We start from the raw sequence: 17,139 nt of genomic DNA, 5'->3' as shown, positions 1-17,139 counted from the left end.
CCATTCTTTCCCTCTCCAATTCCAGTTTTTCCTTTCTCGCTTTGATTCTTCTTGCCCTTATCTCAGCTTGGTGCCTCTTTCTCCCTTCTACATATACATACCTATCAACTCCCTGGTTTTTATAGGAGTTACGCGGTTTTGGTAACTCTTGTTACTCTCTGTTTTCCCCAGTTTTTTTTCCAGTTTTCCCAGATGAGTTACCTGTGAGCATTTAGTATGCAGAAGGACCTGTTACCCATGCTGCATTAAATGATGCAAAAAAACATGCACATGTGCAATGACATCATTTGGAACTTCCCTTAGGCCAAACCCACATTAGGCCAGCGCAGATCAAGGTAGACATCACTGAATGTATTTGTTCACACACTAGTCAGGCTTATTTATAAACACTGGTCAAATTTGCACCTGGGCAGTAACCCAAAGCGACCAATCAGTGACTGTTTTTTTATAGGCAGCTGCAGGTTGAACAGTGAACGAAAGCATTTGATTGGTTGCTATGGGTTACTGTCCATCTTCAGATTTGCCCAGTGTTTATAAATGAGCCCCAGTGGGTTCTATTAAAAATGTTAGCATCCAGTAAAATAAAGGATAACAATGCATTCTGTGATGCTAATATTATAGATTTACTCTGTAATGTATAGTTTCCAAACTTTGCTCTGGTGCACAAAATTCCTTCATTTAGTATTGCACCACAGGGATCCGCCATATTGCAGGTTACAGATGGTTCAGAGGTATTTGTTAATTTCCTGTTCTTTGGTGTGAATATAATTTTTATTCAATCTCCCAGTACAGTTATGCTTTAGGAGACCAACACGACAAGCTGAAAGGGGACATGAACTTTTCATAGCAGTGTTGCTTCACTAAAATGTTATTATGGGACTATACCTTCCAGGATCTGCCGACATGTTTTCATGGGTTCAAGCATGCGGGAAGCTGTAGTCCGGCAGCATCAAAGCCGATTCCTTGAATCAACATTACATGATAAAATCAACTTTCCAGGGCCAGTGGCCCATTTAATGCAGGATAGTTTAACACTGACATTGCTGTCTACTCTGTATACCTGAATCTTCATGGAGAATCTTCTTGCATGAGTAATTAAGTATGGAATGCATTGGAAAGCAGAGTTGCAAGTAGGAGAGTTTTAGGGAAGGATCACCTGTTCTAGGGAAGCCCAGTTTGTGACTCTACACTTATTGCGGTAACCATACAAATTCTTGATGGATGCAAACATCTGTAAACTACCTTGCTGCTGATCTGTTGGTTTTGGTAACAATTATGTGCTTGAAGTACTAAATCATTACATTTTTCTACAGGTGGCTTTCCAGCAGAAGGAGGTGAAAAAAAAAAACAAGTGGAAAACTCCCTGGTGAGAAGAATGCGCCATTGCAAACATCTCAGGTAAGAGGAGGCATGGGATGTATTTAATGATCGAAATATGAAAATATTTCAAGCTGTTCATTTACAAATTGGAATTTTGTTTCCTTTGTTTTGCGCCAGTTTGCGGCCCATGCAAGGGGGACTTGTGTTGGACATTGCTCATTGTTCTGGACAAATTTTTATTACATGCCTCATTAAGTAGTACTAACAAAGCTTTGTTTAGGGCAGAGACACACGCTCAGATTCGGGGAGATTAGTCGCCTAGCAACAAATCTCCTCTTCTTCAGGGCACTAATCTTCCCGAACTGCATTCGCCGGTTAGAATGTAAATCTCGCAAGGAAACTTCGGCAACTTCAGCAACTTCGGAAAACAAAGCGCTCCGAGTGCTATCCCGCTGGCGATATAAATTCTAGCCAGCGGGAGGCAGTTTTGGGGAGATTAGTCGCCCCGAAGAAGAGGAGACTTATCGCCGGGTGACTAAATCTCCCCGAATCTGAGTGTGTGTCTCTGCCCTTAGGCAATAGTATTAGTCAGTGACAGTTTGTTATATGGAGAATAAGAGAAAAGTCAAATCAGAATTAAAATTCTCAGAATTAATAGACTGAGATTCCATTAATTTTTACTACTTTAACTTGAATTTTGCCAAATCCTACCCATACATTTTAGTTAAATAACTTAAAAACCTAATATCCACATTCAAATATGAACACCCCCCCCCACCTACACACACACACACACATACAAAAAAATGCTCTTTGTCCCACCTGTCATTTTGGCCCAAAAATGCACAAGTGGTTCCATTTGACAGATAATATGCCGAGGTATCTGGTGTTTTTTTCCATGGGGTGGAATACACTGGTGGAGAAACCTTCCCCATCCTGAAATTTCAGTAAATTGAAATACTGCAAAAAACTAAAAAGTTTATTTACTAGGATTTGGTTTGGAATATTACATTTGTTTTTTTTCCTGTTTTGTTTGTTGCCTTTTATAGATTTGTAGCATTGTAAAATGCAGTTCTTACTTCCCTTTTAATTTTTTTTTTTTGCTGATGTCCATGTAAATTACTACATAGAAATAAAGCACAAAGCCCACAGGTTTCATTTACGTGGCTGGATTCAGCGTGGGGTTTTTTTTTTAAGAATTAAGACATCATTTTGAGGGTAAAATTAATTGTTTTGAAATGGTGAGACCTAGATTAGTTGTTTAAAGAGAATTTCAGAATAAATGCGTTGGCTCTGAACAGTGACATAGTTTTATGTTGAATACATCTTGCTTTTGTGATGTTGATTGTTCCCGCCGTAGTACAGAATATTATTTAAAGGAAAAGACTTAATTATGTTTCCTGAGTGTTTAAGGTTTGCTTACTTTGCAAGATTGTATAGAAATGTAAATGCTGCGTCGCTACTGGAACGGGGGTACAGTAAACAATAGACTGTTTCACTAAGAGAAAGAGTGAGCAATTGACTAAAGCTGCTGACAGAAGAACCCTGGGGGATTTCAAACAAAACATTCCTGTGCTTTTCTTTTAAATATGCTTCATTTCCTATGCTTATTATGGAAAAATTATACGTAGACAAGCCAATTTGCTGGGGTTTGGAACTGTACATTTTAAATCGATTCATGCAAGGTCAAGCTTCTATTTATCTGATAAAGGAAATGTAATGAGTGTGAATGTAATAAAAAACTGTACATTTCAATTTTCATTTGTTCATTAACCATTGCAAATTTTAATTGGCTGTAGCACTTTTAAATGACCTGCTTGTTTAGGGAAAATACATATTTAGCTTTTTACTGTATTTCCATATAAAAGAACCTTTTCCAGCATTTAGAGATCTTCTATTCCAGCTCACACTCGCATCTGCTTTTTGTTTGGCAGATGTCAGACTAAAAATAATATTTACATTGTATTAAGTGTAACATCCAGTTTTAAATAATGCAGGCTTTACTTAATTTTTGTTTAGAAATTAGCTTTGCATATTAAATACTTTGTGTAGTGATCTGTTTTTTTTCTGCAATTTCCCATCCCATAATGAAATATTTTAAGGTTATGAGCACATCAGAAAACAATTTTGTGTCATGTATTGCATTTAAGGGACTGATATTGACAGGTACATCTATGGGATTCATTATCTGGAAACCCATTATCCAGAAATCTCCCAAATACAGGAAGGCCATCTCCCATAGATCACCAAAAATCAATTAGGGCCGCTTCAAACTCACCACCCCATGGCTGTTCCCCTATAGATCCGGGTGCTCAGTCCGCAGCGTCTTTACGCCAACATATAACACTCAAACGAAAGGACGACACTCCGGTAAAAGGCAGGTATTTATTGCAGTGTACTGCAGAAGTTCATGGCCTTACGCGTTTCGGGAACAAAATCCTTTAATCATAGGCTTACAGATGAATCATACATGTGCATCAAATACAATTTGTACAATCCAAATAATCCAATTTAAAAAAAAATATGTATTTTTCTCTGTAATAATAAAACAGTTAAGCCTATGGTTATGGGGGTGTTACCGAAACTGGTAAGGCAGCCACTTGTGTTTTTTTAAATTAAATAATAAATAGTGTTTTTTAATTTTAAGGACAGTATGCCCTACATTTTTTTGTTTTTGCTCAATAATAAAATAGTACCTTGTACTTGATCCAAACTAAGATATAATTAATCCTTATTGGAAGCAAAACAATACAATTGGGATTATTTAATGTTTAAATTATTTTATAGTAGATTTAAGGGATGAAGAGCCAAATTACAGAAAGATCTCTTAACCGGAAAACTCCAGGTCCCGAGCATAGGGCATAACAGGTCCCATACCTGTACAGTGTTTCCTCTTAGCACTGTAAAATGAAGGCCAATGATCAAATGAAATGACAAACCACTACCCCCCCCCCAACTGATTGGGTTCATCAGTTGACCAGAATTTCGGTTTTGATTCTATCCATAGGCCAATAACATAACTAACCCGCTAGGGTCTTGGGTGCAGGCCATGCAGCCGTGCCCCCCCCCCCCCAAAACCAATTTTCGATGCGAATTCAATATCTCGCGAACCACTGGCTGGCCCCGAAGTGGTGCAGGCCCTGGTAGGTCTGCCACTGCCATAGGCATTCATGCAGCCACAAACCAGCCTGTAGGCACTACCCATGAAAGTCTTGTGCAAAAAATTTGCAGTCCATCCCATTAATATTCCTTACTGTGCCCTCTTCAACCAGGTCTCGGCATCTTCAGGTGTAGGCTCATTATATCCAGCGTGATTGCAGCACACAAAAGAATGCAAAATATGTATTTAAATTTGAGTCTAGATCATAAAATCCAAAAAATGCTTTATCTTCTTTCTAAGTTATTGCAGCACAGAAGGCTCAGTAACATAACCGTAGCATTTTAAGATACAATTTATTTTCCAGTATACCTTTAAACTCTTTAAATCTGATTATCTTGCTCGCTGGAGCTGCAAGTGTTTGCTGGAATGGATTACAAAAATCCTCATAATTTAGCGTGTTTCTGTGTATGAGATACAATCCTTTTGACACAAAATCAAGACATAATACCAAGTAATAAAAGCATGGCTTTAGGCGGCTTTGGAGGTGCGTTCAGAAAAAAATTAACCTTTTAATGAAAGTCAGATGTCTGAGCTGATTAATTCCATTTGTTTTACCTGCCTGTAAAATAATCCTTTTTATGGCTAACAAAGGTTAGAATTACACATTTCCATCAGCCTTGAGAACCCAGGAGCTCCTTAAACTTCCACGCTTTAACAGGTGGAACCAACTGGCTATTGACAATAGAATTCCAGAAGGAAATCTGCTGTACAAAATTAATTTAAAATTATGTGCAAGTCGTCTTTGCAATTTAATCATTTGGAGTTTGTTGGACACTTTAATATACATTGGTAGATTTATTTACATCTCCTGAATTTGTTTTATATGTTATTATATATTATTATATAATTATATATTTATTATTTATTTATTTATATATATATATATATATATATATATATATATATATATATATATATATATTATCTTTGTGTGTGTGTGTATATATATATATATATATATATATATATATATATATATATATATATATAATCTTTGTAAATGTAGTGCAGGAAATTCTAGACACATAAATAGTCTAGCCCAGTGTTAAATATAAAAAACAAAACTAGAAATATATTTTTTGTTGTTATTTTAAATAATTGATCTAATGTGTGCCATTTTGACTTTGTATTTAAAATATCTGGATAAAAGAGCACTTCTAAGATCAGCTATTTCATTATATACAGGTACAAGTTAAAAATGTGTTTGTGAGAACAGTGGTGTAACTAGATGTTACTGGGCCTGACAGCAAATTAAATTTAGGACCCCCAACATATCCAGATGCTGTCCTGTTTTACCAATATTTGTTGAAATTGCTCTTTATTTGGGCCTCATGGGGCCCCTATACCTCCCGGACCCCCCTGCAGCCACCAGGTCTGCTTCCTCTGTAGTGACACGCCTGTAATATGAGAAACATTTGATGTAAAAATTTTATATTTAAAATGTAATTCCTATAACAAGAGGTGCAATATGTTTCAGCTATTCACAGTGTTATACCAGTGACATAAATGCACATTAGGGCATAATTTACCCATACAGTACAATAAATAAGGGGATAGTAACCCCATAGTATTTAAAATATTAGAAGTCACCCAAACATTTTGGTGATCATATAAAAGCCTCAGGCTAAGTGTATTTACACAGTTCACAGAAAGAAAGTGGGACATCTGAATATCCTTTTATATTATTTTATAGCAGCTGTAACATTATTCATAATAATTATAGTACAGGTATAGGATCCATTATCAGGAAACCCGTTATCCCGAAAGCTCCAACTTATGGGAAGATTGTCTCCCATAGATTCATTTTTAATTAAATAAATCAACAATTTAAAACATATTTAATTTTCCCCTGTAATAACAAAACACTACCTTGCACTTGATCTCAACTAAGATATATTAATCCTTATAAAGTATAAAGTTCCCAATTACGGAAATACCCCTTATCCGGAAAACCCCAGGTCCCAAGCATTCTGGAGGATAACGGGTCTTATATCTGTAATAAATATGTTAGAATGTATTAAATGAACGATGTGTTGCTCTTTTACATTTCTCTTTTGTGCTTTGTAATTTTATTATTGTTTTGTTGGCTTTGTTTAGTGCTGTTTGTGTATTTAATTTTTGTAATGGGCATTTTGTAATAGTTGGTGTTTTGTGGAGATGTTTTGTGCTTGGTTGCATTTGCAGGGGATCCCCATGTAGCAAGAAATGTAATTGTTCAGGGAAAAGACTTATCTTAGAGATGTTTGTTGGGGTTGAGAATAACTGGGGGAAGAACTCCATTTGAGAAGCTTTTCCAGCCGAAGGACAGTCAGGCTTATATTTTTCATTATATTGTATTAAAGACAGACAAAATCTAATATTAACGTATAATATATATACTACAGGTATGGCATCTGTCATCCAGAATGCTCAGGACCAGGAGTTTTTCGGATAATGGATCTTTCCATAATTTGAATCTTCTTACCTTCATACCCATTTTATGTCAATTTCACAGAGCTAGGTATGGGACGCGTTATCCAGAAACCCATTATCCAGAAAGCTCCAAATTACAGGAAGGTCATCTCCCATAGACTCTAATTTAAATCAAATTTTAAAAATGATTTCCTTTTTCTCTGTAATAATAAAACAGTACCTTCTACTAAATCCCAACTAAGATATAATTAATCCTTATTGGAAACGAAACAATATTTAGTAGATAGCTATGGGATCCGTTATCCAGAAACCCATTATCCAGAAAGCTCCAAATTACAGGAAGGTCATCTCCCATAGACTCTTAACTTAAATCAAATTTTAAAAATGATTCCTTTTTCTCTGTAATAATAAAACAGTACCTTGTACTAAATCCCAACTAAGATATAATTAATCCTTATTTGAAACTAAACAATCCTATTGGGTTAAGTAATGTTTAACTGCTTTTTAGTAGACTTAAGGTAAAAAAATCCAAATTATGGAAAGATCCCTTATCTAGAAAAACCCAAGGTCCAGAGCATTCTGGATAACAGGTCCCATACCTGTATAAATAAATCACAACTGTAAGCTTGTAGCAGTATTAGTTGCAAAACAATATGTACCGTAGAAAATCACTGGGGGGTTACGTATGCGAAATGACAAAAATTGCTTATTTTCTTCTTTCAAAAAAATGCTCTGGCCCCAGGTTTCCTGGGCACAGCTCCAAAGCATTTTTAACAGGCAGGCCCATGAACTCAGGGGTACCTAGCAAATTGCAAACCAATTGATTTTGAGTTTCCTTCTCCTTTAAGTAAGATAGCAATAACAAAAACTGCATTCGGTGCATATTTACACTGAAGTGGATATACCTGTGAATACGGACTGCAAAATAAGTATTAAAAAAATCCGCTTCTTACATCACAACCAAAATGCAAGCTATGGCTGAGCAGGTGCCTTTTTTTACGACACGGCCCCAAGCTCGTACGTGAAAGGCTCATTCAGTTCCTATTTTCTTCTGCAGGCATTTAAAGGATTACACCTTTTGAAACCAGAAATCTCAGTCTTGAAGTGTACACACAGGCTCGGGGTTTTGTTGCAGCTTCAGAACAAGTCATTTATTTGTTTATTATGACTAAGCACGCACTCGCTCTTTTCAGAAGTAAATCTGGAGCTTTTACAGAAAACAAATAATACATTTCCAGTTAATATTGTTGTAACGTTGATAGTTCTTTTGTTTCTTAAACAACTAGTAACGTCATAAAGTGAAAATATATATATTCTTTTACATTTACAGTTTGTATCTGTTGATCCAGCAGCTACAAATAAACTATTGCTTTGCAACAAATGCCATCATTTATATGAGAAAAGTTTTCATTCTATTGTCCTGTAAAGAGCCTTGAGTGGCATTTGACCCCAGTTTATCTTCCTGTGAAAAAAAGCTAATTAATTGTATTCTATAGAATCTGTTATCTGCTGTGTAAACATGAGCCTTTTTGCTCTATTCTACTTTTTTAAAAAGCAAACTATATCTCTCAGCATTGCAGGTGTCTAAAAAAAAATATACAGTACAGTTATAGAATGTATTATCTGGGATGTGTGGGATCTGGGGTTTTCCAGATACCTATAAACACCATTTCAACTTTTAGGGCAGAGAACCATGCTCAGATTCGGGGGAGATTTAGTCGCCCGGAGATAAATTGCCTTTTCTTTTGGTATTCTCCCCAAACTGCCTCCCGCCGGCTAGAATTTAAATCGATGGCGGGTGGCACTCGGAGCACTTGGTTTTCCTAAGTTGCCTCGTGAGGCAACTTCGGGTGACTTTGGAAAACGAAGCGCACCAATTGCCATCCCGCCTGCGATTTGCATTCTAGCTGGCGGTAGGCAGTTCAGGGAGATTAGTCACCCCAAGAAGAGTCGCTGGGCAACTAATCGCCCTGAATCTGAGCGTGTGACTCTGCCCTAAGGGGATTATTCAAGAAAATCCAAATTTTTCTGATTATTTAAATAAAAAAGTCCAACCAAAGTAATATCCACGATTTGACCTTATTTATTATTAAAAAAAGCTTGATATAATCTGTTTGGGTAAAAACTCGAGCGAAAACCCGAATCGTTTTTTTCCGAATCGCTTGATTTTTTCAGGCATTTTCCTGAAAAGCCTGCATTTTTTGGATTTTTGCCCGAAAGGCCCAAAAAGTTCGGATTTTCGGGCTAATTCCAGTGCAGACCACAGAAACATCAAAATAGGATGGGACCTCTGCCATTGACTTATAAACAACCTCGGCAGGTCTGAGGTGGGGATTTTTGGATTCCCGCATTTTGCTGCATTGGGCTTTGATAAATCTCGAAAAGTTTGAGTAAAAAAAAAACCCTGAAAAATGTTTTTGCCCCAAAAAGCCTAAAATAACTCCCTTAATAAACCCACTACAGTTGCTTTGACACCAATATGGTGTTAAGATCAAGTAGAAGGTACTGTTTTATATTACAGTGAAAAAGGAAACCATTTTTTAAAAACAAGAGTTATTTGGACTTAAAATGGATATAAAATGGACATGGCCTTCCCCTAATTTAGAGCTTTTTGGATATTGGGTTTCTGGATAAGGGGGTCTCATCACAATTCCAGCAGCCCGCATTTAAAGCACTTGTGCATATAAACAAAAATAATTTTGGATTATACAGAATTACAACCATTCCACTTTTTGTGCTACAGTCCTTCCCGACTGACTCATAAGAACAACTGTGCTCACACTCAAACCAAGAGCACACATACATGCTAGGTTACATCAGCCAATGAATGGACAGAGCTGTATGCATGCTTTACTCCCACACCTCTTTGTTTTGCAGTTAGAACCCACTATTTTTTTTTTGCTTATTGATGTGAAGCAATTAGTGAGTGAGCACATGGAACATGACAAAATGGTGACTCACATTGAAAGATATAAAACAGAAATATTTCTTGATCTGTATAAGGCAGTTTGATAAAATAGGTGCATTCCTTACCCCAACATTTGTAGCCTATTGAGTTGTTTCTGTTGGATACAGAGCTGTCAAACTGGAGACCAGGGTGCCAGAATCAGCCCTGCGAGAGATAATTTAATTCTTCAGGCCAACGACTTCATAGGTTTCTCGCATGACATCATTATTTGATTATAATCTGGCCCACAATTGCTGGCTCTATAAGAAGAAGCAGGACAGCTTTGCTTTAATACTGAAGGCCAGTTATTCTTTCGGCATTATTTGTGATCACGATAAATCCTGGCGTCAACGAACAGACCTGAACTTTTGGTGGCTTGGAGGACTATGTACCTTATTTCCAAAAGAAATGTGAATTAATCTGTGGGGCAGATTTATTAAATATCAATGCCTCTCTGGCTTTGCTCAAATGTAGCAATTCATAAGGGCATGGGCACATTGAGTGTAGGCAAATGTTTGCAGGCTGAGAGAATCGGGTCTGCCCTGTGTGCTATCTCAATTGATTTCAATTACATCCAGCAGTGTGCGCTCTCACTCAGAGGAGCAAAGCAGAGGTCGGCCCAAAGATGCCTCCTTTCTCGTATTTGGGCTGACCTCCCCTTCTGTTCCACTTTGTGTTAGTGCACACCGACGGATATATTTTAAATCAATTCAGATGGTGCTTGGATCAGATCTGCTTCACTCCGCCTGCAAAAATACGCAGGCTGAGAGCAGCGGAGCCTACAGCTCAATATTAAGCAATAAAATGTAATTTAGATTTCAAATCAGTGGAGTAACTACTAGGGGTGCAGGGGGGTGATTGCACTGGGGCCTGTTCCCACAAGGAGCCTGTCAGAGACACGGTGGCACGAGGATGGGCATGTCTGGAGGGGAGGCGCATGCTTCTTTATTATCAACTACAGTTGCACATCTCTAAAATTGGTAGGACAATATTAGTAAATCTTAGTCATTACTACCCAGTAATACTATATACATTTGTATGCTTATTTACCCTCAACTATATCTCACTACTTAATAAGATTTCGGTGGGAAGCCATCTTAAGAAATAATATTGGTGCTTCTGTGCACACTGTAGTTTTTTTTACAAAACTGTGTAGAACTAATTGCATGACTTTAATTATGAAAATGTCTGCTGGTAAGTGCTTTACACTGTACTGTTTCCTTATTTAATGGTTAAAGGGAAGAATGATTGTGTTTATTCACGTTTTCTCCTATTCATCCATCAAGCATTTTAACGTCAGGTTTCTGACTCACACAGCCCATGTAATGAGATAATTGTTACACGGCTCACTGGCTTTGTTTGTTTTGTTGTGTGCCTGCCCTCATAAATATGCACTCATAAGATCACATTTTACGTTTGGATATTACAGCAAATGCCTAGAAATAAGAATATTTTTTTTTTCTCGAACATATTTTTATTTAGGTTTATTACATAACAAATTATATTTCGATGGTACATTTCCGTTTTTGAAATTGAAATATTAAACAGTTGTTTCAACAACTTATATCAATATATTAAATATTCAGCTCAAAGTCAGATGTTAGACTTTATAAATAGTGATGGGCGAATAAATGAATTTTCGCGTTTCGCCGCCGGGAAAAAATTGGTGAAACTCCAGAGAAAATTCACCAGCGTCAAAAAAATTTTGGACGTGCGGCCCGAAAGTCAACACTATTCGGATGCCCATTGACTTTAACGCGGTGTCGGAATTGACACGAGCGACTTTTCAGACGCGCGTGCAAAATTGAAGCACTAGTTTTACAAATTTTTTGCCAAGTGCCAAATTTTGCTGGAAATTTGTGAATTTTTTGGCGAATTGAAACAGGAGAAATTCGCCCATCCCTTCCTATAAAGAATTTTGTGGATATTTTGTCAACATTCTGTTGATTTTGTGACTCCTGGGAGAAATAAGCATATTTAAGAAACTTTTTTTTTTAAAATGATCTCATTAAAACCTTATATGACATAGTAGCATACTAACAGTATACAATATTTATTGAGGCTTAAGTCTCTATACAGCAGCTGCACAATTAATTAGTATAAAAGTGGGTGCAATTTCTGATAAGATAGAAAAGAATAGTCAAACTTCATGTCAAATACAGCAGAACCGTCATTTTAAGTTTTTTAGGGGGCTAGAAAAAAAATGGTGTAAAATCCAAGAGAATGTAAAATCAGGGAAATGTATTATGCCTAATATATTGGTGGGGGCACATAAAATGATGTAATATGAGGGATGTAAGATTGAGATTCCACTGTAGGGTATATCAGGACCACGCAGGCTATTAGGTCACCCAGTTTGGCCCTAACTCATGTTTCTCGCTCTATTTAGGAGCTTGAAAATGTACCACAGGGCTCAGGCAGCAGAATCGAGTCCTGATGTCATTGCTCCACAACGGTGTCCGTTTAGTAAAGGGTGTTGATACTAAACTCATCATTCACGAACACAGCTAATTTTCCAGTACCAAAATACATGCAGTTCCCAAGTTTAGTCCCAAGCATGATTTTCCTGATATTCCCGATTTGTCATGGGATAGCTGCTAATGCCGTAGTTAATATTGGCAAGTTATAATTGTTTTTGCACCAATTGCTACATTTTCTGATATAAATGCTGTAAATTATTCAAGGGGCAGTTCACCTTTAAATTAACATTTACTATGTTATAGAATGGCTAAGCAACTTTTCAGTTGGACTTCATTTTTTCTTTTCTATTTTTTTTATAAAATGATTCGCCTTCTTTTGCTGGCTTACAAATTGCTTTGTAAGACTACAAATGTATTGTTATTGCTGCTGTTTATTACTCATACTTCTATTTAAGCCTCTCCTATTCATTATCCAGTACATGAACAAACAATGGACCTCAAAAGTGGGCTTAAAAGGGACGACTCACCTTCAAGTTAAATTTTAGTATGTTATAGAATGGCCAATTTTAAGCAACTTTTCAATGAGCTTTGATTATTTACGTTTTATAGTTTTCTTTTTTCTTCTGACTCTGACCCCATCTAAAAAACAAATGCTCTGTAAGACTACAAATGTATTGTTATTGCTACTTTTTATTACTCATCTTTCTATTCAGGCCTCTCCTATTCATATTACATTCTCTTATTGAAATCAATGCATGGTTGCTAGGGTAATTTGGAAACTAGCAACCAGATTGCTGAAATTGAAAACTGGAGAGCTAATGAATAAAATGCTTAATAACTCATAAACCACAAATAATTAAAAATGATTATAGCATTCCAAAAGTTAATCTAAATGTGAACAACCCCTTAAGATTCAAGATATTCTATATATATATATATATATATATATATATATATATATATATATATATTCAATATATACAACTTAAACACTTCAGGAGCATGAGAGAGTGACGTGCGGATCATGAAACACATTGCACTATTTTCCCCTTCAGTACTGTTCAGCATATGGATGAATCAGTGGATTGCATTGAATTGCTTTGAAGAAATCCTGAAGATACAATGACTTTCGTGGGAAACAGCTGTGAGCTGTCTGGACATTTTTTCCAAGTATTTCAGTTTTTCTATACGTTCTATATATTGTTTTATGTGGTCAAAATGGCCTGTTTCAACTCAATAAAATAACCTAGTTTGTGAAAAGTGTTTTGTTTCCATTGCATTATTTTTACACATTGCTGCCTCAGCAATTTGTTAACATTTCATAAATTTAATGAAGAAATGTAACAGATAGTTTAACAAAGTTAAAAAGTTACTCTACACTTTAATGCCAGTTGAAGCCATTATTTCCTGAAAGAGAATGAAGAATAAGTGAAAAAATATATAATATAAATACTAATAAACAAAATATAGAAATGCTATAAAAGTGTCTCAGTTACAATTTACTTTACATTGTGATGTCAACAATTTGCTCACTCTTTCCTTTTGGGCAGAACTAGCACTTGTCATTTTGCAATTCTCCTTTCCCCAAAAATGGGGAAATTGTTAGATATGGAATTCAGATATATTTAGGCTGTTTAGAATTACCCAATCCTTCCATTTAATTAGTTTATAAATTATACAATGGGACTATTCTCCCTTTAGTTCTGTTGTATCTGGTCCATAATTACTGGCCACTAGTGATGTGCGGGCTGATCCGCGGGACCCGTGGGTTGGGCGGGTTTGGACCGACCTCACACGCTTCTTTGCGGGTGGCAGGCGGGTTGAGCTCTTCTCCTGCTCTCCCCGCCCGCCACCGTCAAATGCCGGCTTCCGGGTTCGTCTTTTATTGACGCTGCACTTGCTCGCCCCGCCCCTTTTGTGACGCTGGGCCAATCGGTGCAGGTCTATAAAAGCAACCTGGAAGCACGGATGCGAGCGGTCGTGGACCAAGGGAGGGCGGCTTAGGGTCGGGGGAATCCCGACCCGCACATCACTTCTGGCCACCAAATAATGCTGCAATCCAATATATTGTATAATTTTAAAGATTAGATATTTACTCTTTTTTTAATACTTTCGGATTCAGTTCAGCATTCGTCTGAACATTTCATAAAGGATTCGGGATTTGCTTGAATCCTAAAATAAAGGATTCAGTGCATCCCTAATTTATAGTTTTTTAAAAAAAAAAAATTGTGTTGCATGCACTTGATAATATATTAATCTTAAATGATTATTTTCGAAGCATTTTTGCTGCTGTATCTGGATCATAGTGGGGGTTATTGTCTCTTTCCATTTTAGACATGAGGCACCTCAGAATGCAAAGTCACCTTTTAGACTCCTCACTATGCATCGTGTGCCACCATTGTGCCATTCACAAGAAACAACCAAGCAATCTCATCTGGGAACGAATAATACTTACACCGTGTGGGCTGCAGGTGGATTGCCACAATGCCATTTAGAGAGCTGCCATGTGTACTGGATCAGAGGACACTTTATACAGAGGTAGGAAATCTGAGACAGCACTATAATGAGATTTGTTTTTTATTGTAATGATATATACATTCTGTAAACAAAATAGGGGCTGTTTATGACACCTAAGTTAACTCCTAGTTTCCTTTGCAACACTGACTAAAGTATCCATTAACTAAAGGGATATACACACCAAATGTAATGCCAAAAAAATCCCCAAAATGTTCTATCAAACTGCAATTACCTTTTAAATTGTAGATTTTTTTTAGTGCACAGTTTTCCCTTCTCTTGTTGTAATGCAGTAAGTAAGTGTTTTGCAAGGATTACTAAGGGATAGTTCCAAAATGATCACCTCCCGATGCCCAAATTGACTCTACCTCCCAATAAAGAGTATTGCAGTCAACTTGCTGCCTTGGGTTTGTTCCACAACCAACTACATTATTGCTCCATTCAGAGAGTGGCATTATGGAAAAAAATAACTCTGCAAAACTGTATAGTGGGTGAGATGTGAGTTTGTGTTCCGTGCTTCTAAATGGGGTAGAATGATGCATATCAATTTATTATATATTATTAAATTATTATATTATATATTAAAGGCGTTACTCACCTTCCAACACTTAGTTCAGCTGGTTTCAATTCACCAGAACTCTAACTGTTCTAAATGATACGTTATCTTTGTCTCTGCTGAGCAGAATCCCTGAGTTTCATTAAAAGGGTTGTTCACCTTCCAAACACTTTTTTCAGTTGTTTTTAGATTGTTCCCCAGAAATAAAGACTTTTTTCAATTACTTTCCATTATTTATTTTTTTACTGTTTTTCCAAAATCTAAGTTTAAAGTTGAATGTTCGTGTCTCTGGTGTTTGAGTGGCAGCTCAGTAATTCAGGTGCAGACTCTGATAATTTTGCAACATATAGGGGCAGAAAAACTTTAAAATTCGACCATCGAATAGGTTAGTCCGACATTCGAAGTCGAAGGATTTTTAAGATTGTACGATCGTACTTCAAATCGTACGATCGTACTTCGAATCATACGATCGTACGATTTTTCAAAAAAATCCTTTGACTTCTCAAAACGTAGCCAAATACTGGCTATGGGTTCTAGGAGGTCCCCATAGGCTAACATAGCAATTCGGCAGGTTTAAGGTGGCGAAGTGTCGAAGTCGAAGTTTTTTAAAGAGACAGTACTTCGATTTTCAAATGGTCGAATTTGTGAAGTATTTTCAATCTGAATTGAAGTCAAAGTCGAATTTGGCCTATTCGATGGTTGAAGTACCCAAAAATTACTTCGAAATTCAAAATTTTTTTAAATTAGAAAATTCATTTCGACCTTTGATAAATCTGCCCCGTAGTTGATACATTTCTCAGCAGCATCTCTGGAGTATTAGCAACTATTGTATCAATTCTAACAGCTGCCTGTAATGAAACCCAGAGATTCTGCTCAGCAGGGACAAAGATAAGAAATGTATCAACTAAATGTATCCATTTAGAACAGTTTACAGGGTCGACGACCCCCCCCCCCCCCCTTCCAGGGCTGCTTCAGAAGGTGAAAAATGACACTTTACACTTCAATATTAGAAACACATAGAAAACAGAAAGTCATTGGAAAAGTTGTTATTTCTGGTGATCTTTCTGAAAACAACTAGTTGTTTGAAGGTTAACCACCCCTGTAAAGGCATCTGTTAGATTTGATACAATAGTTGCTAATATTCCACAGATGCTGCCGATAAATGTATCAACTAATATAGCAAATTGTAAAAGTTCCGAATTTGTACTTGGATTACTGAGCTGCCAGACTGAAACACCAGAGACATTAAACTTAAATCTTAAATTGTGGGAAAACAGTAAAAACAAAAGATGGAAAGTAATTGAAAAAAGCTGTAACTGAAAAAGGGAACTACCCCTTTAATAATAATTTCATTATTATTCTTATTAAAATAGCATTATTAGTGAGTTCGTCAATGATGATGCATTTCTAATAATTTTGCAGTAGTATTAATGAATTGCTGAGAATTCATGGTCCTAATAATTATAAGAACTGATTGTAGTAGAAAATTCTGTTATCGCCAATGTTTGGTATGAATGCCAGCTATTAGGGGCATTAGTAAAAATATTTAGTAAAAGAAATTGCAGCATTAATGGCAGATGAGTTATAGATAATTTTGATGGACTATGGGGCTTTAAGGAATGTAATACATTTCTTTGCCAATTTTTACACAGCTTTTCCGTTATTCGGAAACCCATGTATTTAGAAATCTCTAAATTGTGGCCATCTCACATAGGGGCAAATTGACTCGAAGTTGCGCCAGTTTTGGCTTTGCTGCACTTCACCAGGGGTAGATTCGCCAGGGCTGCACAAATTCACGAAGATCCGAAGT

At 36.6% G+C, this 17,139-nt stretch overlaps 1 long non-coding RNA gene across 7 annotated transcripts in view; it reads left to right on the top strand.

Moving 5' to 3' along the window:
• Positions 1-17,139, top strand: part of LOC108716608 — a 442,310-nt gene that overhangs the window by 130,225 nt on the left and 294,946 nt on the right. For 5 of the 7 annotated variants that reach the window (XR_005961207.1, XR_005961210.1, XR_005961209.1 and 2 more), the window contains 2 exons: positions 1,314-1,398; positions 14,594-14,797. This is a non-coding gene — a long non-coding RNA (uncharacterized LOC108716608). Of the gene's footprint in view, positions 1-1,313; positions 1,399-13,314; positions 13,430-14,593; positions 14,798-17,139 lie in introns of all 7 variants that reach the window. The other 2 variants (XR_005961206.1, XR_005961208.1) reach the window with 2 other exon arrangements.

Source organism: Xenopus laevis, chromosome 5L, assembly GCF_017654675.1.
Source record: "Xenopus laevis strain J_2021 chromosome 5L, Xenopus_laevis_v10.1, whole genome shotgun sequence".
Lineage (NCBI taxonomy): Eukaryota > Metazoa > Chordata > Amphibia > Anura > Pipidae > Xenopus > Xenopus laevis.
The sequence above is the reverse complement of the archived record's forward strand: the minus strand, read 5'-3'. Positions and strand labels throughout refer to the sequence as shown.